The following is a 21,915-nucleotide window of genomic DNA, read 5'->3' as shown; positions in this document are numbered from 1 at the left end:
CAGCTCAAGCCATCAGGCCAGAAGGGACCAGCGTGATGGAGTCTGACCTCCCGCCTAGCACAACTGGAGAAGCCTCTCCACGTGAGTCCGCCCTGACCTCCTACCGAGCCAGCGCAGAGCTCGGAGAAAGACTGGCCACGTGCTGGAGAATCCCCCACATCCCAGGCCAGCAGGTCCCTCACCCTGAAACATTTGCTTTTATTTCTAGTCTGAAGGTGTCTGGCTTCAGCCTGCAGCCACAAGCAGGATTACACCCCGCATGGAGCCTGGGAGGCTGTCTTGTGTTGGGGTCGTCGGCAGCAGAATCCCCCTTCCCCTTCCCAGGCAGTTTGTTTCAGTGAGACCATCCTCATTTCTCCAGGGGACGAGAGTGCAGGGAGAACTCCCTGGGGCACGGTTCTCCTCTCACACCACGGAGATTCTGAGTTACTCTCGATTTACTCACAACACAGTCCTGCATCCAGCATCGCCAGCTCTCTCCATTTAAGCAGGAGCCTCACAACACTGGAAGTTACTCTTAAAGCCTCAGCTCCTGGAGTCATGTGAATACCTGAGAATCTCTGCTTTCATTTTTAAAAAATGAGTTTCTAGCCCGAATGTGGGTGGAGAAAAGGTGACCAGAGGGTGACCTGAAGCTCAGAAGGCAAAAAGAGAGAAGTCCTACATTTACTTAAATAAAAAAAAGTCTCATGATTTTTAAGCTAGTCAACTGGCTCAGGATTTTGAATGCTTGGGGTTGGTGACCCCGAGTACCCACACCCCGCCCAGCTTACACGGGAGAGCACGCCACATGCCAGCGATCACCTGCTCGCACTTGGCCATGCCACGGGTGCCAGGTGATTTCCCTGCTGTGTGTGGCGCTCCTATTGCTGGGCTGCGGCTCACAGGACCTAGAGGGAAGCATGTTGATACATGGAGGCTTGGCAGGCGGGCACAGCGGGGAGCAGGCGTACCAAAAGGGCAGATGGCGGCCTGTGCTGCGTGCCCATGACGGGGAGCCAGTGGGTGTCCAGTGCCCACGGATTCCCCTCAATGGCCTCCCCATCGCAGAGGCCGAGGGAGCTGTCCCTCGGCTCCCAGCACAACAGGGCCCAGAGCTCTGCATGGGGTTCCTAGGCGCTACCGTAACAACAGAAATACTAACCTGGAAGAGGACAAGCGCAGGAGTGAAGGAGGGGGCTGGGGGATGGAGTGGAGCCAAGGCCAACGCTGCTGCTAGGAGCCTGCCTTGGCCTGCACCTCGATATGCATGGCGGGAGCTTGCTACAGCGCTGGGCCAGAACAGCAGGGCAGCCCCACGCTACCCTCCCATTGTGACGTCACCCCCCACAGCCGTGACAGCACCGTCTGCAGCTCCCCATCCAGGGGAAGTCTCTGCGGTGCAGTGGGACAGCGCCGCTGACTCATTCAGCCCCAGCCGAGAGGTCAGGCTGGGAGCCCAGAGCCAGGGTGCAGGCCCGCACAAAGCCCCGGGATTTACTGCCGGCTTTGCCATCGCATTTCTGAGACACTCGCAGCCCTGGCCCCGCCTCAGCCGGCTCCTCAAAGCAGCAATTGACAAGAGGGGAGAAGGCAAGCGGGAGTGCTCCCAACCTGCCTCATTTGGAAAACATCTCGGCTCCTACAGCCCAAGTTCCAGGCATATTTCTCAGCCACTGTCAGCTTTAATGTGGTCCAAGACTCCTGGGTCTGTGGTGCAGAGGAGAAGGCGAGCGAGACAGAGGAGGAGGGGAGAGCAGGCGGGGGGGGCCCGGAGGCCAGCCGAGGAGAGGTGTGTTTGTGCACCTCCCGGACACACGGCTGCCTCTGCCACTTAGCAAACAACTGAGACGCCCCGTGTGCACCTCCTCCCCCACTCCACCCCCGCCTGATGGGCACCTTCGCTCCCAGCCTCCTTCTCCCAATGGGGCGGTTCCATCTGCCGGTGACGCCAGGACTGGCCACCTTTCAGCAAAGGCCAGCCGCCACTGAGAACCCAGCAGCACCTAGTGCAGTTACTACGCTGGATCCAGGGCTCCCCAAGCACAGGCTGTGGGCTCTTGCCGAGACTCCTCTGGGGGGCCTATGGGATGACACCCAGAGCTGGAGCTGGGATTGGCCACCCACAGTGGCTGCTTGCAGGGCATTTCCACCTCCTGGTTAAAAACCAAATGAGCCAGAGCCCAGCGCTGAAGCCACCAGCACGGAGCCAGTCCCCCCACGGTAGCAGAAGGCAGGTGCTTGGGGCAGCACCATGCACTGCTCTATAGCGCCCCCTCTGGCCACTTCAGGAACTGCATCAAGCCACCGCTGGCAGGATAGCATGTCAGTGTCTGGCAAGGTGTTGGGGGGCAGTGGTGTCCTTGGGAGACACCTGATGGGAATAAGATCCCGGCTCCCCCAGCCTCCCTCTCCCCAGAGAGACCACACCCCACCTAAAGCTGTTGGAGCTGGGTGGTGGGGAGGGGTGGCCAGCTGGAAGCCTGACCTCAGCACATCTCCTAGCCCAGGTTCTCCCCCCGCAGGGCTCCGGCACTGTAACTCAGGGCATGTCTACACAATTACTGCAGTGGATCATGTCCACACTACCCTCCTTCTGTTGATAGCGTACGTCCGCACCAGGAGCACTTCCATCGACTGAAGAGGGGCAGTGTCAGGGGCTGAGAGCCCGGGCTCCTGGCTGCCCCCACCGGGAGCACGGCAGCCACCTGAGCTCGGATCTGTCTGCCGGGAGCATGGCAGGCTCCAGACACTGATCTCCCCACCAGGAACCCAGCTGCCCCCGGGGCTCTCGGCTCCCTGCTCCCCACCAGCACGTCAGCCACCCAAGCTCCAGGCGCGGAGCTCCCCACCGAGCGCAGCCTGGGTTCCCTGAGGCTGCTGTGCTCCCAGAGCAGAGGGAGAGCCCGGGTTTCTTGTCAATTTCATGGCTCTGTGTGGAGCTGTGAAATTGACAAGAATGACAGCCCCCAGCCGCTGTAAGTAACCCGCAGCCTCTACACAGACACTGCGCCGCCCTAACTCCGCCCACACACGCCCTGCTCCGCTCACGGGGGGGAGGTACGATGTCGGTGTAGCAGGGCACGTTCATCTCCGGGAGCACGGCTGCAGTGTGGACACTGCCCTAATTAGTGTAGACTAGGCCTCAGAGTCTTTCTACTGCCCCCGGCAGCCATTTCCACCTCTGCAGGGCTCCCCTCCCTGCAGCTCCACCCAGCACTGTGACCCTGGGTATGAGAGCCAGGGTGTCAAGAGAACAGGCATGTGGGGCTACCCTGGTCTCCAGAAGGGTTCTGTGGCGGCAGGACCAACCCCACATTCTCTAACCCCAGCTAGGGAGAGAGCCATGAGGGAGGGGGTGGCGCAGGGGGGGCAAGAAAACATGGGGTGGTTTGCACCTGGGCACAGGACGAACCTCCAGTCAGGGATCCTCCAGGCCGCTCAGAGCCCCCCTCCTGGGGGGAAGCTCCCTGACTGCAATGGCCTAGGCTGGAGGTTAGAGGAGATTCCAGGGACTGGGCTTTAGCTTCACGAAGAAGCCAGCACATTTCCCAGGGACTGTCTGACCAAGCGCGCTGCCTGGTCCCACCCGAGGCGGCAGGTCTGCACGCTCCCCTTTGGCTGCTAAGCTGCAGCCAGATCAGGGTCCCAGGAGCCATCCCACAGCCTGGGCTCCCTTCCATCCAGGTCCCGGGAGCAGACTGACTGGGCTCCCTGCAGGAGAGGGCCGGGGAGAGATTCCTGTATTGTATAAATACTACAGTGGAGTCACTCAATCCCTGTTCTATTTAGAGCCATGTTTACACTCCTGCCTCCCCCTCCTCGCACTTCCTCTCCCCCTGCCACCCCATCCCATCTCCAGTCCCCTCCCCACCCCCTTCCCAGGAGGGAGGGGCAGATCCCACCCCCTGTGGACCCTCTGCTTTGAGAACAAGCCTGGGCAGGTGTGTGGGGGGTGGGGTGGAGGAGCTCTGCCTGTCACATGATCCTCTCCCATTCAGCTGCTGGGGAATGTGGCCCCTTTGCACTATTCGCACACCCGCCCTGCAAGCCCCCTTCTCATTCCCCTTCCAGCCCCAGCACACACAGTCTCCCCAGGCCCCTGGGGATTCCTCCACCCAGAGTCCGGGCACACACACACACTCGCTGCTCCTGCTTCCATCCCCCAAGTCCTGCCCACGGCCCACAGACAGGTAAGGACAGGGCCAGCCAAACAGGGCCTGGGAAGCAGGACACCTGGGTTCTATTTCCAGCTGTGCCACTGACTAGCAAATCCCCCCCCTTCTTCTGTGCCTCGCCTTCCCCATCTGTGCAATGGGGTGGGAGAGACCAGGTCTCATGCGGGGAAGCTGGGAGCCTGCGATGGAGCCTGCTAGACGGGGCAAGTCATCAGCCGCTCCTGAATCTGGGGCGGGTGGGAGCAGCTTCCCACAGAGGAGAAGGCAGCTGCAGCCAGGCTCCGCTCCCCTAGGCTGGGGGAGGTCACAGGTCAGGGAAATTTCAGACAGCCAGGCCCAGGGCAGGGGGCTCGAAAAGAGTGCAGCTGCCCAGCATGCACTGCTCCACCAGGTCCAAGCAGCCTCTGCCCACCATCACCTGCCTCCAGCTCTATATTCTCTGCCCTTGGGCCCCTGCCAGCGCCCCCGGGACTACTCCGAGAGCCAGGCCACCCCGGGGATCGTGTCCAATGAAAGGCCAGGGCTGCAGCACCAAGAGCGACAGGCTTTCACCCATCCTGCAGCAGGCGGGCCCCGGTGCCTCGCACCCCTGAGAGGGGCGAGCTCGCGGAATCACCCTCCAAGAACAGGCTCCAGGCACAGGCTGAGGAGTTTCTCAGCTGCCTGCATTTTCTCAGAGCCTGCGGACTCTCAGACACAAAGCTGCCCATTGTTACCCACGCAGGCCTGGGCCGTGTGGGTGGAGAGCAGGCAGGGCAGACTATGTAACAACCTCCAGAGCCCCCAGAGGGCTCCTGCACTGAAGATCTTCCGGTGGAGCCCAGGCCTGGGATAGCTGAGGCCTGTGGGTCGGGACTGGGGGGCACCAGCAGGGCTGGGGGGCCCAGGGCTGGGATAGCTGAGGCCTGTGGGTCGGGACTGAGGGGCACCAGCAGGGCTGGGGGGCCCAGGGCTGGGATAGCTGAGGCCTGTGGGTCGGGACTGGGGGGCACCAGCAGGGCTGGGGGGCCCAGGGCTGGGATAGCTGAGGCCTGTGGGTCGGGACTGAGGGGCACCAGCAGGGCTGGGGACCCAGGCCTGGGATAGCTGAGGCCTGTGGGTCGGGACTGAGGGGCACCAGCAGGGCTGGGGGGCCCAGGGCTGGGATAGCTGAGGCCTGTGGGTCGGGACTGGGGGGCACCAGCAGGGCTGGGGGGCCCAGGGCTGGGATAGCTGAGGCCTGTGAGTCGGGACTGAGGGGCACCAGCAGGGCTGGGGGGCCCAGGGGTGGGACAGTGGAGAGGCAGCAGGTCAGGACTCAGCGGGTGCAGTGCCTACCAGCACCGTACCTAGCAGGGCGGCAGCGGTAGCGATGCCCAGTGGGCGTAGTAGAGGGCACCATGGGGAGCTGGCTCTTGCCAAGGGCCCCAAAATACTCTGGGCAACTTTCACCCAGCTTGGCTTCCCTGCCCCTCAGACATGCTCCGTGTGCAACAAACAGCAGCCCGGCCCCTGGGTCCCCTTCCACTGCCCGCGCAGGGGCTCCACAGCAGGGCCCGCCAGCGCCTTCCCCCGCCCAGCGCCCTGGTCTGATCAGGGGAGGGGGCCAGTTCAGAAGCGCCCCCGCCCTGCAGGGCTGTTAACACGGGAGCAACTGGCAGCAAGGTCCCCAGCTACTCTGGGCTAAATCACCGCTGTCAATGCTTGTCGGGGGAGCCGGCTGGGCAGGGGCAGGGGCAGGGGCACGGGCTCCTGGGAAGGGGCTGCTCCCTGCTGCTGCTGCTGCTACGGGACATTTCATCGTCTCCCAGCTGTGAGCGGGAGGGGGGCAGCCCGTCCCCTGGCAGCCGGTGGGGACCCCCGGCCCGCACGCTGCTGGGATGCCGCCCTGGCAGTGGCCTTCGCCTTCCCCTTGGCACCCGGGGATGGGGGAAGGTCCCAGCTCCCCCGCCCTGTGCCCCCCAAACCACGTGCCCCAGGAGCTGCCCCACGGCCCCCTGCCCGCCACAGCAGCACTGGCAGAGCCCAGCCCCTCCGCCCCGGCTCCGGGCTGTTCCTGCTGCCCCCGGGGACGGGACGGGACGGGACCCCCTCGCCGGGCACCCGGGGCTCTGCGCCCAGCACCTCCCGGGGAAGCCGCTCCCGCTTCGCGCCGGGGGCGGGGCCTGTATTTTAAGGCGGCTATTTTTACCGCGCCCGCTCCGGGCACCGGGGCCGGCTGCTGCGCGGGCCCGTCGGCTCCTGCCCGGAGCTGGCGCCGAAGGAGGGAGCGAGGGCAGCGGCCACGTCCTGCCGCCCGGGAGCGCTCCTGGGGGAGGCGCCGCTGAACCTCGCGGCCCCGCTCCCTCTCGCCCCAGACCACGCGGTCCCCACTCGCGGCTCAGCGCCCGCCGGGGCCGGGGCCGGGGCCAGCGACGCGGTGCGAGGGGCCCCAGGCCAGGGGACCTGCGCGCCGGCTGCCGGGGGCCACCCTCCCGCAGGGCTCCGCGCAGAGCGGGCCCCCTCGCCCCGGCACTTACCCGCAGGAGCGCAGCCAGCAGCAGCAGCAGCAGCGAGCGGTGCGCCCCGGGGAGCCGCTGCCGGGGACCCATGTTCCGCCTCGGGGCGCAGCCGGGTCCGCAGTCCCAGCCCGTCTGGGAGCGCGGCGTCCTGCCCCGGGATCCCGGCCCTTTGTCTGGCTGGGCCGCCGGGCGCCCGCTCCGGCCACTGGCAACTTTTCCCTGCGCTCTGCCCCGTCCCAGCAGCGCCGCTCCGAATCTCGGCTCCTCACTCCCCGGCTGGCGGCCAAACCCGGCCTGGAGTCCGGGCTCCGGAAGGGAGCTGGGCGGGGGCGGGGGAAGGAGCCGAGTGAAGTCACAGTCAGGCCCCTAGGAACGGGCGGCGCAGCCTGAGCAGGGCCTGATCCTGCAAACAGGGACACACCTTAGTGACTTCACCCTGCCCAGCCCGGCTCCCAGCTGAAGCCGCTGGTTACCAGGGGACCTTCCCACAGAATCAGGCCCCTTTTAGTGTCTTGCGGTGGGCACCCAGAGGCGCTAGTCGCGTTGGAAGATCCGGGCCCCTATCCACTGTTTCTGTCTCTTGCCATTGTATCACTGTATTTGGTGATTGTTCTTAAATACCCAGCTCCTGGAGTCCTGGGATTTGGTGAGAATCTCACCTTCCAGTTTTTAAGAGAGTCGGTTCCTAGCCCTCTGTCCTGTGACCAGAGAAAAGCCTGAAAACTTGACCTGCAAAGGCTCAAACCACACGGCAAAGAACCACTTTGTTATGTCAAAATACATAGTACAAAGTACGTCGATGACGTACTTCCTGCAGCTCTGGTGCTCGCTCCCTTTCTGCACTGGCAGCTCAATAAAACTGCCCAGGTTCCCCTTCGTGTCACTTGAGGGCTTTCAAGCCCCGGCACACGCTGCTCTGTTTTCAGACACGGACGCTGCAGGGGCCACTCAGGACAAAACAAGCTGCTTTGGCTGAAATGTGGGAAATGTTCGGAGTCCCTTTAAAACAGTGCAAGACTGATTTCCTCACTGATCTCCTCATCGCTGGCAGGACCACAGCACAGATCTCATCATAGAATTGGTCCCTGGATCTGATGGTGGGATCAGGGTGCAGGTCTGACTGCAAGATCCATTTCATGATCCTGCTTTGCTGAGCTTGGTGGAGGTACATGGAGCCAGGGAGAGCGTGCCAGGCTTGTGCAGGGTGGAGCAGGGGGGTGTGGAGCAGGCAAAGCAAACATCATGTACAGCTCACCACGGGGTGCAGTTTTAATATCCTGGGGGCACCGTTTCTCACAGTGATTGGCTGTTTTCCCATGGTTTCTTCCACAGGCCTTATAATCACACCCTGCCAGGTCTCTCCCCAGTGGTAGCTGCTGGGGAAGTGAGCAGAGCAGGGGATATGAGTGTGATATCGCCAATAGGGGCACAAGAACCACCTGTGTGTCAGGCTGTGGGATGGGGCACGTGACCACAGCCAGGTTACTCCTGTGCACGGCTGCACCAGGAGATGCTGGGAACACTGCAGCCCCCCCGGCGTGAGCCACGGCTGGCTCGGAACCCAGAACTTTCTGCAGTAAAAGCCTGGGCTGTTTCCGTTTGTGCCAAAGCAGCCAACTCCGTTCATTGGGCTAAGAGGCTGTTTAACTGTGGTGTAGACATTCAGGCTCAGGCTGGAGCCCGAGCTCTGGGACGCCATGAGGGGGGAAGGTCCCAGAGCTCTGGCTTGGATGTCTACACTGCAATTAAACAGCTCCATTAGTTGGCACTTGTAGTAGGCTGTTATCTTATCTGGACCAATCATTGGGGGAAACAAAGGTTACATTCTGCTGTTGTGTGTTACCATCAGGAAACGTGTGGGTCCTCAAGCCACAGTGGCTCCCCATGAAAGGACACCAGGCCCCACCTTTGGCAAGAATGGGCACCTCAGTGCAGGCTCTGGGGGAGGGCGATGAGGAGCCCCCAGCCCACAGCACAAACCACACACAGCAGAGCCGGCTCCTAGGAGAATGGAGCTGGGCAAATTAGCCCATGTCACAGCCATGCCCGCAGGAACCAGCACATGGGGTCCCCAGCTAGGCGCAGCCAGACACAGTGCTCCCCTGAGAGCTGAGGTTCCAGTTTGGTGAGCTGGGAACTCAGCCCCCCAGAGGGACCGCATGCAATGCAGGCACCCGTCCCCCTCGCTCGGCACCAGGCATGTGCAGCTCTGTACAAATCATAATTTCAACAGCTCAGCTGGCTCCACACAGGCCAGCGAGAGGCTCAGGCCGTGCAGCATATCAGTGGCAGAGGCCGAGGAGTCCGTCGTCCCCACTCTCAGCCCTGTGCTCAGTCCACTGAGCCAGGTCACCTCTGATCCCAGCCCCAGAACACCCCGCGGTTGTGTGTCCGAGTCCCTGCAGCACCAGGGGCCGACCCCCGAACACCAGCAGACACAACCAAAGCCTTTTGCACCAAGTTTGGGGCCTGCTGCTGCTGAAAGCCCCGGAAACCAGCAGGGTCCCAGTGTCCAAGAGCACAGCCAGGCCCTGGCACTGTTCATGTGCTCCGCACAGTAGCCTGTGACTCACAGAGAGCAGGAGCAACCGAGGCGCCAGCCTCTTGCGCACACAAGCGGCAGTGCTGGCATTCCATGGACACCGCAGAGAATCTGGGACAGCGACCTCCTTATCCAAAGGAGAGGCTGCATGAGCAGGGAGCTGCGGTAAGGGTTACCACCTCTCTCCAGCTGGAGCTCTGCTCAATGCCCAGTGCTAAGCAGATACTGGTGCTGCACAGGGTCACGCTGCGGCTGCTTTAGCTAAGGACATTCCACCTACGCAGCTGGGATCCTTTATCCTACAGGCCACATGGGGAGGCAGCTGCAGCATGAAAGGAGGCATGCACCACTGGGGAGCCGTGCCCATCCGCCACGCCATGGGGCAGAGCAGAGAGCAGGCACTGGTTGGTGCTGTGCTCACTGGGCTGCATCCAGGAGCCCCTCCCCCATGCACCGTCAGACAGTGCCTGTCCAAAGCACTGTTCTCCCATCGCAGGAGAGGATCCCCTAGCCCCAGTAGGGGGACCAGATGAGATGAAGAAAATATCGGGACACATGGCGGGGGGAGGATCGAGTGCTGCCGGCGGAGGGGGGAAAAAAAGTGCTGCCGACGGAGCGAAATATCGGGACAAATTGCATCCTGACCAAAGATTGGTCGGGACAACCACCCAAATATCAGGACGTCTGGTCACCCTAAGCCCCAGGGACTTTCCCCCTCCCCTTTCAGTCTCCGGGGAGTGGGGGAGACAAGGGGGCCAGACCCAGTCCCTTCCCCCACAGGAGATAGCAGACGGAGCTGTACATGGCCCAGGGCTGCGCTTCGACATGGAAAGGATGCAGGATGTTTCTTGGCTCGGGGAACACAGGATTTGCTACTGCTCCTTCCAGGCTGGCGTGCAGCCTCCAGCCATGACTGATGCCCAGCAGTTGGGAAAGCAACTCCCCCGCCCCTGGCCAATTGTGCAATGCAAAGGATCAGCCTGCAGCCAGGCTGGGGCCTGTCACTGCTCAGGAGATAAGCAGGGAGGGTGGCACATCCCCGTTGCTGCAGGGAGCAGCAGGGATGATTCTCTGTCACTGCAGAGCAATGCACAGTTTGGTGCTAGAGGGCGCTGTCACACTGGGGGCTATGGGAGATTCCCACGGTGTTGAGACCATGTGTCCTGGCCTATTTCCTCCTCTGGTGAGGGCATTGTGTCTACTCCAGCATTTCGAAATAATACAGTATCCGTCTTCACTTCCTGCCCCAAAGTGGCGTGCAGCATTGCTGTGTACTGTTAACCATCCCACCCCAGAGGAGGCTGCATTTCAGTGATGGGCCAAGCTACCACTTACCTATGTCAGGTATTTAATCAAAGCCCAGCATTATAATGAGCAAATAATTCACAACCAATAATCTGCTGGTTGAATCTTGGCTCCTTTTCCCACTTAGGGGACATCTCTGGGCAGATTACAACCCCTGTGACTTCATCCCATAAACTCATATTCTGCAAACCACCTATCTGATTTTCACCCTCAGGATCCATGGCCAATAACTGAAATTTCCGCTGTGACTGGCTGAACAGATCATATGGCCCTGTTCCCTTTCTCTGAGCAAATTAAAAATTCAGACAAGTCTTTGGAGAAGTTTGTGCTGCTGAAACTCAGCTCCTGGGCCTTGCATGGACAGTGAGTGCAAAGAGGGTGTGGGCTTGGGCAAAGAGAGTTCAGTTGGACAGGCAAGTATTTGCTCCAGTTGTTTTCTATTTCTACTGTGCACCCATCTGGTAGTGACGGTGGCTCCTGACCCCTGCAGCCATCCACTGACTCTGCCCCTGCATTACAGTTGATGGGAAGCGCCTCACAAAGTCTGCCAGCCTGCGTGCTACAAGGAGCACCAGGGACACTGTATGGATTGTGACCAGTTGAAGCCTCACTGCTTTCCCATTCCCTCTGCACTATGGTCCTGGAGCCCATCAGATTTGCACATGAAACCCTCTCACCTGGCTGCCTCCTGTGAACCCTGGCCCCTCCCCCAGTGCAAACTGCCGAGCAGGGGAGGACAACCAGGGAACCCCACTGGTGGGTCTGAGGTTACTGCAGGCTCTGGGGCGCAGCAGGAGGTGCCCTGAGCCCCGCGCCACAGCGGCATCCACCCCACACTGCCTAGTACTCTGGGGAAGGGGGGTAATGAACCTCTCTTCTTGGGGATTTTTAATTCCCTTTGGCTTTGTCCATCCCTGAAACAGGCCAATGACTCAGCTTCTGCCTCTGCAGCTCTCCCCCTATCCCAAAGGCGCCTGTTCCGCTTCACCTCCCCAGCACCCCCCAGTTCTCTGCACACCCACCCCCGTGTGGGAGGGGCCTCCACCTCCTGTATAACACCCTTGAACTGCAGGGATCCAGGTGCCATTAATGATTAACTCTGGATTTCCTGCATGAGGGACTGAACAGCCCTGGGGGGAGCAGGGGGTGACCAGAGGGAAAGCGCAGGAACAGCCCTAGGAAGCCAAACCCCTCTTCTGGGCAAGGTCCCACACAGGGACCTGCCTCCACCTCCCCTGCTCCTCCTCGCAGCCTGAGCTCATTTAGAGCAGTTGCTTGGCTCCTTGGCACATTCCCCTGGTCAGGTACAAGGGGCTGGCGGCCTGTGTGGGGTGGGCCCAGGCCCTCTCCCCCTCTCCCGGCAGGGATTGCGGGGGCGGGGGGGGCATCGCTCAGGGAGACCCGCTGCCGTGTGGAGCAGTCTGCAAAGCAGGGGGAGGGGGAACTGGCCTGGCCTGGTCCCAGCAGGCTGGGCCGGAGGTGACCTTGTCTGGATTTCTGTGACTCACTCCCATCTTGAGCTTCCCCCAATTGTTCTACAGGTTCCTTCGCCCTGGACAGGGGAAGCCCAGCCTGCAATTCCACTGATTAGCAGCAAGGCCAGGCCTGTGCAGTCGCCCCCCCCCCCCCCCAGTGTAGTAGAGGCTGTGCCCACCCCTGCCCCCACCCAGCAATGCTGCCTCATGGTGAGGGGAGATGAATCTGCCACAAGTGGGTTACACGAGGGAGCGCTGATTTCTGCCAAGTCACCCATAAGTGTGGAGATCCACCGCCTCATAGCCCCTCTCCTCTGCCTCCCCAGCAGCTTCCCTCCACAGCACCCGCTCTGAGCCCCCTGGTGCCAGCGCCTGCCCTGCCCAGAGAAGAAGAGCCAACCCTCCAAGGTGCTCCCGGCCTGAGTTCCTCTGGAGAAACGTGCAGCCTACATTGCACAGGGCAGGACAGGCAGCATTCAGATGCCCCCACTGGCCTTGCCCAGCCGAGTGTCACCGCTGTGGGTGTGGGGCCGAGGCTCCCGCACGAGCTGCCCTGTGGGATCCCTCCCGCCACTCCCCAACTCACTGCTGGCAGGCTGCTGCCCATAGGCACGATGCCAGGCAGCCATGCTGCGTGCTCCTGCCTGTGGAGAAGGCCCGGCCCAGAGCCTGGATCGGGAGAGCGTGCCCCACTCAGGGGCTGCTGGGCATGAGAGATGGCAGCGCAGTGGTGGAACTGGAAGGAGGGTGGGCTGCCTCAATGGGCTGCCAGAGCCCTTAAGAGAGAGCTGGCAGCGGAGCTCCAGGTGTTTCACAGGCGGGAGATGGAGATACCAGTATGGAGCCTGGGGTGCTGCAGGAGGACAAGAGGGTCAGCGGTTAAAGGGTATGAGGGCAAAAGCCTCCGGGTCATCCCCAACAAAGGGTCTTGCAGAGAGCGCTGGGTATCAGCCCCTGGGTATCAGTGCCCGACTGATTACTTGATATTGCTGCTGATGTTGTACAGTTTGTCTGGGTTCAGAAGGTTTCAGCAGATCAAAGCAAGTGCGCAGCTGTCGTCCCATCATTAGAAAGGCTGGGGAAGCCTGGGTCGTAGCATGAGGTGTGTTTCTATAGGAAAGTAAGAAGGTATCCAGACGCTTTTGAATGGAGTGTTGTCCCTTTGCTGATTTCAAAGCGTTTTTCATTGTCTGCACAAATCTTTCAGCTAATCCGTTGGTGGACGGATGATATGGTGCTGACGTGATGTGGTGTATCCCATTTGCCTTCATAAAATTTTGAAACTCCTGAGAGACGAACTGCGGTCCGTTGTCGCTCACAAGTTGTTCTGGCAGACCAAAACGACTAAAGAGTCCTCGTAGTTTTTGGATAGTACTCTCTGCAGTAGTGGACTGCATTATAGAGACTTCTGGCCATTTAGAATGGGCATCTACTGCCACCAAGAACATGCTTCCTTCAAGGTGGCCAGCAAAGTCAACATGAATACGTTGCCACGGGTTTTCAGGCCAGTCCCATGGGTGTAGGGGTGCCCACTGGGGTGCATTTCTTACACTCTGACATGACATACAAGCTTTTGCCTTCTCTTCAATAGCACTGTCCAATCTAGGCCACCAAAAATAGCTTCGTGCAATTTCCTTCATGCGCACTATTCCACAGTGACCGGAATGTAGTTGTTCTAACATCTGTGATCTCAGGGGTGGTGGAATAATGACACGCCTCCCCCACAACAAACAACCAGATTGGACCGATAACTCCGTCCACCTGGACATGTAGGGAACAAGGTCGGGTGAGACCGGAGAGGTTTGTCGAGATTTTCCATGCATCACCAGGTCCATAACTTGGGATAATACTGGGTCAACGCGGGTTGCCTTCTTTATCTGAGTAGCAGTGATGGGTGTATTCTCTACCTGTTCAAAGTAGAAGATTTCCTTTTGGGCACTATCTTGATGTTTGACCGGTAAAGGCAACCTTGAGAGGCCATCTGCATTGCCGTGCAGAGTGGATTTCCGATATTTGATTTCATATGTGTGTGCTGAAAGTAACAATGCCCAACGTTGCATACGACTAGCAGCTAATGGGGGAATGCCTGTGTAGGGTCCAAAAATTGATGTCAGAGGTCGATGGTCTGTAAGAAGAGTAAACTTTCGCCCAAACAGGTACTGATGAAACTTCCTAATTCCAAAAACAATTCCTAATGCCTCACGTTCGATTTGGGCGTAGTTAGTTTCTGCTTTGCTTAGAGTGCGTGAAGCAAAAGCAATAGGTCTTTCTTCTCCCGAAGGCATAATGTGTGACACGACCGCTCCCACTCCATAAGGGGAAGCATCGCAGGCCAATTGCAGGGGTAAGGATGGATCAAAGTGCGTTAGAACTTCAGAATTTAACAATGCATCCTTAGCTTTGTTAAATGCAACATCACAGGCTTCAGTCCACTTCCAGGCCTTGTTCTGCCCAAGGAGCTCATGAAGTGGTTTTAGCAGTGTGGCTAACTGTGAGATGAACTTTCCATAATAGTTCAGTAGTCCTAGAAATGAGCGTAGCTGGCTTACATTTCGAGGTGGGGGAGCCTCCACAATAGCTTTAACTTTTGCAGGGGCCTTATGAAGACCTGCAGAATCGATGATGTGTCCCAAATATTCAACAGAGGGCTTGAAGAATTCACACTTGTCTTTGCGAACTCGTAGGCCATACTCTTCCAGTCTTTGTAGGGTAGCCTCTAAATTCTTTAAGTGATCCTCTTCATTTCTTCCAGTGACCAGGATATCATCCAGATAGCACTGAACTCCTGACAAGCCACACAAGATCTGGTCCATAGCCCTCTGGAACAGGGCGGGAGCCGATGTGATTCCGAAGGGTAGGCGACAGTATCGATAAAGCCCCTTATGAGTCACAATAGTCAACAGCTCTTGGGACTTTTCATCGACGTGCATCTGTAAATATGCTTGACTCAGATCAGTCTTACTGAACTTTTGTCCCCCAGCCAGGCCTGCGAAGAGGTCATCGATGCGGGGAAGCGGGTATTGCTCTGCACACAACACTGGGTTGACAGTGACTTTAAAATCACCGCAAATCCGGAGAGAGCCATCTTTCTTCACTATTGGAACGATAGGAGTGGCCCATGAGCTATGGGTAACTGGTATTAGGACTCCACTGGTGACCAGGCGCTCCAGGTCTGCTTCAACTTTTGGCCTGATGGCATATGGCACAGTTCAGGCTTTCAGATATTTTGGTGGACTGCCAGGTTTAATGTTCAATGTCACAGTGATTCCCTTCATACTTCCCAAATCATCTCCAAAAACAGCAGCATGTTTCCTTAGTATAGGGGTTAGACTGGTTTCTTCTTTAGTCATCCGGTGCACTTCTGCCCAGTTCAGCTGAATCTTCCCAAGCCAAGACCTACCCATTAAGGCTGGGTAGTCACCTCTCACCACAAACAGTGGCAATTTAGCCGCCTGTCCATTGAGCTCTACCTTAACATCAATAGTGCCCAACATGGGCACCGCTTCCCTGTATACGTCTTCAGAACAGTTTTTGTTGCCTTAAGCGGAAGATGCTGTAGCTTTTCCTTATACACAGTCTCAGGAACCAGCGAGACAGCTGCACCGGTGTCTAGTTCCATGCGTATAGGTTTGCCCTCCAATAAGGGGGTTACCCAGTATTCATGTGAGCCCGCTGCCAAAGACAAAACATGCAGTGGCACTTCCTCTTGTGAGGAGGTGTCACCTTGATCATCCTGGGTCTGCTCTAGGGTATGCAAGGTTCCTCTTTTTGTCGGCCAGACCACAGGCCTCTTTTTCTTTTGTTTACAGGCACACTCAATGTGTCCCTTTTTGCCACAGTGTCGACACACCAGGTCCTTACACCAGCATTCTGATGCCTGGTGACCCAGCTTACCACAGCGGTAACATTCTTGACTCTGCACCGTTTTGTGGGTCAGTTCTTGTGACACTTTTTGCACCCTAGGGGATGCACCGATGTATTGTGCCTCCCTTGTAGCCAGTTCCATGGAGACAGCAATATCAACAGCCTTCTGTAATGTAAGCTGAGCCTCTGTCAGTAGGCGCTTCCGTATAGCTTCACTGCAGAGGCCACACACTAACCTGTCACGCAGGGCATCATTTAACATCTCTTTAAATTCACAGTGTTCTGCTAGCTTTTTTAAAATGGCTACAAATTGTACAACTGTTTCATCTTCCTTTTGGTCTCTTTTGTGGAACCTATATCTTTCAACAATTACCAGTGGTTTTGGGGAGAAATGAGACCCCAGGATTTCCACAATGTCACTGTAAGATTTAGTCTCAGGCTTAACAGGGTGTAGTAAGCTGCGTAGCAGAGAGTAGGTTTTAGCCCCTACAACAGTTAAGAATATTGGCACCTTCTTCGCTTCTGTAATGTCATTTGCAATACCAAAAAGCTCAAAACGCTCAGTATACACATGCCACTGCTCTGTATTCTCATCAAAAGGCTCCAGGGGCCTGGTCAGAGTAGCCATGATTTTTAGTTTCACTTTCACAGTCAGTGCAAACAAGCAGCTTTTTTCTTTGTTTGGTCTTTACCTTGACTTCTACTTCCTTCTGTTACTGGAGCAGCACCAGGATCCCACCCTCGTCGCCAGTGTTATGTCCTAGGGGCAGCCAGTGTAGGAAGCAATCACTTGAGGCCAGAGAGCAGACAGCTAACCAAAACCTCCATTTTATTTACAGAAACAGAGAGCTCACTCAGCCGGTTGAAACCGGCTGAGCTATCCCTTAATAGTCTAACTCAGTTGCCATAGTAACAAAACCCATGACAACCAAATACACAACACTAACCCCGCCCGGGGACCCCGCCCCAGCTCACCTCGGCTCCACCTGCGGCGCCGATTGGAGGAGACTTAGAGCGGGGGCTGTGTGCTCAGTGGAGGAAGCAGAGTGGAGGTGATCCCCTGTGCGCCCCCCCCCCCGCCGTTACTATGGGCGGCCCTCGCCCTGCCCCCCCGCCCCAGCTCACCTCCACTCCACCTCCTCGCCTGAGAGGGCTTTTAGGCGCCCCCAACCACTAGGCGGCCGCCTAGTTTGCCTAAATGGTTGCACCGGCCCTGCTCAGATGCGCTGTGTCGTACAGAGGCTCAGAGACAAGCCGTACTCCACGCCGTGGTATTTGGTGTTCCCCATAAAGCCCCAGTTCCTGGAGGCTGGGGAATAGGTGAGAACTCGGCTTTCGTTTTTTAAAGGGTCAGTTTCAAGCCGTCCGGCTGGCAGAGGAGGCTGTGCCGAGGTGACCAGTGTGGCTTGGAAGGAGCAGAAGGCAGAGGAAAGCAGCTCGGGGTCGCTATATTTTAATGACTTGCTGGAGTTTTTGGCCCTGACGTGACTCATGAGCCCGGGGTTGGTGACAGTGAAACGGGGGACTCATCACAGACACCTGAACTGTCTGCCTAGTAAGCAGGGGTGAAAGTAACTTACAGGACTTACCGGTACTGCCGGAGTCCGGAGGGGGGCGTGGCTCATCCGGAAGAGGCGTGGCCTCAATCAGAAGGGGTGGGGCCTCTCAAGATTTAAAGGTCCTGGGGTACCGGCTGTGGCTGGGAGCCCCAGGGCTTTTAAATCAACCTGGGCCTCTCAGCTGCAGAGGTGGCTGGGAGCCCCCGGGGGTCAGGGGCAAATTAAAGGGCCCGGGGCTCTGGCCGCCGTGGGGAACCCCGAGAGCTCTGAGCCGCTGCTGGGATTCAAAGGGCTCTGGGCTCCCCGCAGCCGTGGGCAGCCCAGAGCCCTTTCAATCCCCGCCATGGAAGCCGGTGCAGTCCGGCACGGCGTACTGGCTCTTGCCGGTACACCAGACCGGACCGGACCGGCTTACTTTCACCTCTGCTAGTAGTGACCATCTTTTCAAAATGTAAAAACGGGACACGAGCAGGAGCTGCGCCCGCCATGGCGCTGCCCCTATTCTCTCCAAGGCCCCACTCCTGGCCAAGCCAGAGCCGGATCATGGTAAGAGCTGCCCAGGGAGCCTGGGCTGCTGTGGGGAGGCCCAGCCTCTCCATCTGCCCTGGGCGGGGGAAGGGGGGGCAGGGTGCACAAAAGCAGCTCCTGGCCAGTGTCCCCGCTGCCTGGGTTGTGCGGCCTAGGACAGGTGAGGCTGCCCACCACGGCTTGTGCTTTAGACTCCCTGGGCGGCTCTCACCATGGTCATGGTCCGGCTTTGGCTTCCAGCCTGGCCGGGGCGGGGCCTTGTGGCAAGAGGCTGGCGCGGCTCCTGAGCCCCAGGCTGGCGTGGAGTGACACCGCAGGGAATCTGGGACAGTCATTCAGCCCGGCACCGGGACTTGGAAATGTACATTTTGGGACTGTCCCACCCAATTAGAGACGGCTGGTTGGTGACTGCGTTCTCTACCCTACTTTCTGCCAGATACCTGCAGGGCCCACTGGATGGCTCTGTGCCACGGCTCCCACTGACTTCAGCTGGACACAGGGGTGCTCGGCTCCCCTGAAAATCAGGGGTCTCAAGTTGGGCCACCAAAAGCAGAGCCAGGGGCCCCTTTTCCACATGCTGGCCTAGAGGTTCAAGGGCAGGTTGCCCCTTGTGAGCTCTGTGCTGGGTCCCTGGCACTGGAGTCCTTTGTCCACGGAGCCGGAGCCACACAAGCAGCAGAAGTGAGCCACCCCCGCCCCGGAGAATCAAGGGCTCCTTCTCCATCTCCAGCCATGGCTGGTGAGGGGCCTACTCAGGTCCGTCCAGGGTGGCAGGCAGCCGCTTTGCTGGGGTGTGGACTGAGTGCACCTGTCTCATTCCAGGCAGGCCACTGCAGGGACTTCTGAGCCAGGCCTGGCTTGAACAGGTCACATTTGGGTGAAAGGCCCTGCAGGCGGCTGCCCACCTGGAGACACTCTGCCCCCTCCCTGTGAGGCTCCCAGAGTGGAGCACAAGCCCGATAAGATAAGCAGTGCCTGCAGCCCTAGGGCCAGTCCTACAGCCTGGGTGCTCTCCCCTAGATCCCTGGCTGGGTGGGACTGGGCCTGGGGCTTTCTCCAAAGGGAATTGTCCCCCTTTGTTCTGCCTCTGTGTTTTTTATTGTTGAAAAACACTGAGGTCGGGTCAATCATTTTCTGCTAAACTGCTTTGCCATTGAGGGCTCCTTTGCCATTCCCAGGGAGATTAAAGCGGGGGTCAGAGGCAACAAGGGACTGGGGCTAAAGTTCAGGGCTCTTTAGAAAACAGAGCTGTTGAGCAGGGAGCATCTGAAAAGATACTGCTAGAGCAAGGAGTGACTGCTAATGAGCTGGGAGCCCAACGCCAGGCCTGGGGGGTGTATGGTAGGAGGGACCTGGGGACCTTTCTGTGACAGTAGCTGTTGGAGCTCAGCCCAGTGCTGGGAAGACAGGTCTCCACAGCCCCAAAAGGCTTCTGGCCCCAGACTCAGGTTCTGGATGGGGATCTTTGCAGCCCAGGGTGCTAAATCCAGACCCTGTCAGGCCTCCGAGGGACCAGACTGGAGGGAGAGCAGAGAGATGGGCTGTGAGCAGGGTCACCCTACCCAGGACCAGCAGTGCCCGAGCTGCCAGCTGCATCCACTTCTGGGGAAGAGTTCTGGGCAGGCTTTCTTCCATGCAGCAGAGAGATACCCGAGTGGGATGGGGAACCCCCGGGGTGTGGGGGGCTTGTGCTGTCCCTTTGCAGGCAGGGGTGTGAGGCTCAGCAGAGAGCCCCCCCACCCCCACCCCCACCCCCAGTCTGGTTTGAGCAGTGGGGGAGAAGCTGGTCTGTGGATAAGCTCTCCTGGGCTCTGGTCCCCCCTCCCCCCAGAGCTCGATGTGCTGTCATCAGAACCCGGACCTTCCGCAGCCCAAATCCAGGCCACAGGAGCTGAGAGACGCGGCTTGGGCCCTGCTCTCATAGGGCCTAGGGCAGCTCTGGGCTGCAGCCAGGGGCGGCTCTAGGCACCAGCGGGCCAAGCGCCCGCTTGGGGCGGCATCCTGGGGAGGGCGGCAGATGGCCACCGGAGCCACCGACCCGCAACCGCCAAAGCGCCGCCTAGAGCCGCCCTGCCGCCAGCCCCGGCCGGGAATCAGAGGGCTCTGGGCTGCCCGCCGCGGCGGGCAGCGAAGAGCCTTTTAAATCCCAGCCGCTGCTGGGAATCAGAGCCTTCTGACTCCCGGCCGCGGCTGGGAGTTAAAAGGCTCTGGGCTCCCCGCCGCGGCAGGCAGCCCGGAGCCCTCTGATTCCCGGCCGCGGCTGGGAGTTAAAAGGCTCTGGGCTCCCCGCCGCGGCGGGCAGCCCGGAGCCCTCTGATTCCCGGCCGCGGCTGGGATTTAAAAGGCTCTGGGCTCCCCGCCGCGGCGGGCAGCCCGGAGCCCTCTGATTCCCGGCCGCGGCTGGGATTTAAAAGGCTCTGGGCTCCCCGCCGCGGCGGGCAGCCCGGAGCCCTCTGATTCCCAGCCGCGGCTGGGATTTAAAAGGCTCTGGGTTCCCCGCCGCAGCGGGGAGCCCAGAGCCCTTAGGCGCGCCTGCCGCCCTAAGGGCACACGGACTGCCCCCCCCCCCAGCCCAGGGCGGCAATTCAGCGTGCTGCTTGGGGCGGCAAAAACTGTAGAGCCGGCCCTGGCTGCAGCCACAAGGGGACAGGGCACTGGAGCAGGTGTGGCTGCTAGGCGGGGGTGCAACACCCTGCTCCGGGTTGCTTTTCTCCCTGCTTGTGTGAGGAGTCATCCCATGCTCCCAGCTGGGCTGGGACTGCCCTGTGCTCTCCATGGAGTGTGCCACCAGCGGAGGAGCAGCTTGTGCACCCAGGACTCAGCTCAGAAGATGCTCCCTCTTGCCATGGCCACCTGTCCGCTGGGCTGCGCTGCAGGGGCTGCCGGGGCTGCAAGCAGCAAAGAAATCCTTCACCCGTGGCAGGACAGAGAGGAGCTGCTGTTCTCTGGTGGGTTGAAGCAAGAGCAGAGATTACCTACATCACAGGAGCACCCAGACGCCCCCGCTGAGAGTAGGGCCCTGCAGCGGTGGGTGCTGCACAGACACAGAGCCCAGAGGCACTGAGAGCTGGGAAGGGACATGGCAGGGCAGTGGTGAGCTGGGCACAGACCCCAGAGCGCAGCAGTCTCAGGCCACTGCTGTGTCCACTAGGCCACACTGCTCCTCCACTGCCTCTTCTCCAACCCCCAGCCTCACATCCAGGGGCCTGGGCGGCATTTACTGGTGGCTGTTATCATTTTGATGGATAACATTGATGGTTATTTTTAAGCAATATTTTTCTGAATTTAATTGATTTAAATGTTTGCAGTTGCCAGACATGATGTGGGGGTCAGAGAATGGGAGGTCGGACAGTAGCTATTTAATGAAGAGAGGCCTGGAAATGTTAACACTTAGTAACTGTTCAAACAAATTGTCAACATCAGCTGTCAAAGTGACTATCCGTAAATCAAACTTGAAGGAGTTCTCAAGCCGTTTTTCTTACTGTGTGTGTGTGTGTGTGTGTGTGTGTGTGTCTGTGTGTGTGTGTAGCGAAATCAACGTTAACTGATACAAATCAAATCCTTCCAAGCCTAGGTATAAACCACAGAAGGTGCCATTCCTCAAGTACCCTTGGGCTCCTAGTTTATGAGTGGGGCTGCTGACTTCAGGATGCAACCAATAGAACACCCTAGATACCAAAAACCCCCACCCAAAAGCAAGAGTTCAGTGTTCAGCCACTAAAAGCTGGAAATCCACTGGCAATGGTTACTTGGTTCGTGGTAGCTTCACCCTTTACCCAGCACAGTTTGTTCATGCAGGTGATGTCCCTCTCCTGAGCTCAGATCTAAGGGCTTGTCTACCTGGAGCAGTAACGTGGGCCTGTGGACTACAGGGTTCTGTTTTCTACAACGCACTAATGTGCTGGACGCCAGCTGGTCAGTGTACACCCTGCTGGTGCGTTCTAACAGGGCTCTTGTGCACTTTAAAGGGGTACCGTTCGCAACAGTGCTATGGGCACACACACA

This window comes from Mauremys mutica, chromosome 21, assembly GCF_020497125.1.
Source record: "Mauremys mutica isolate MM-2020 ecotype Southern chromosome 21, ASM2049712v1, whole genome shotgun sequence".
NCBI lineage: Eukaryota > Metazoa > Chordata > Testudines > Geoemydidae > Mauremys > Mauremys mutica.
Note: the sequence above shows the minus strand (reverse complement) of the source record.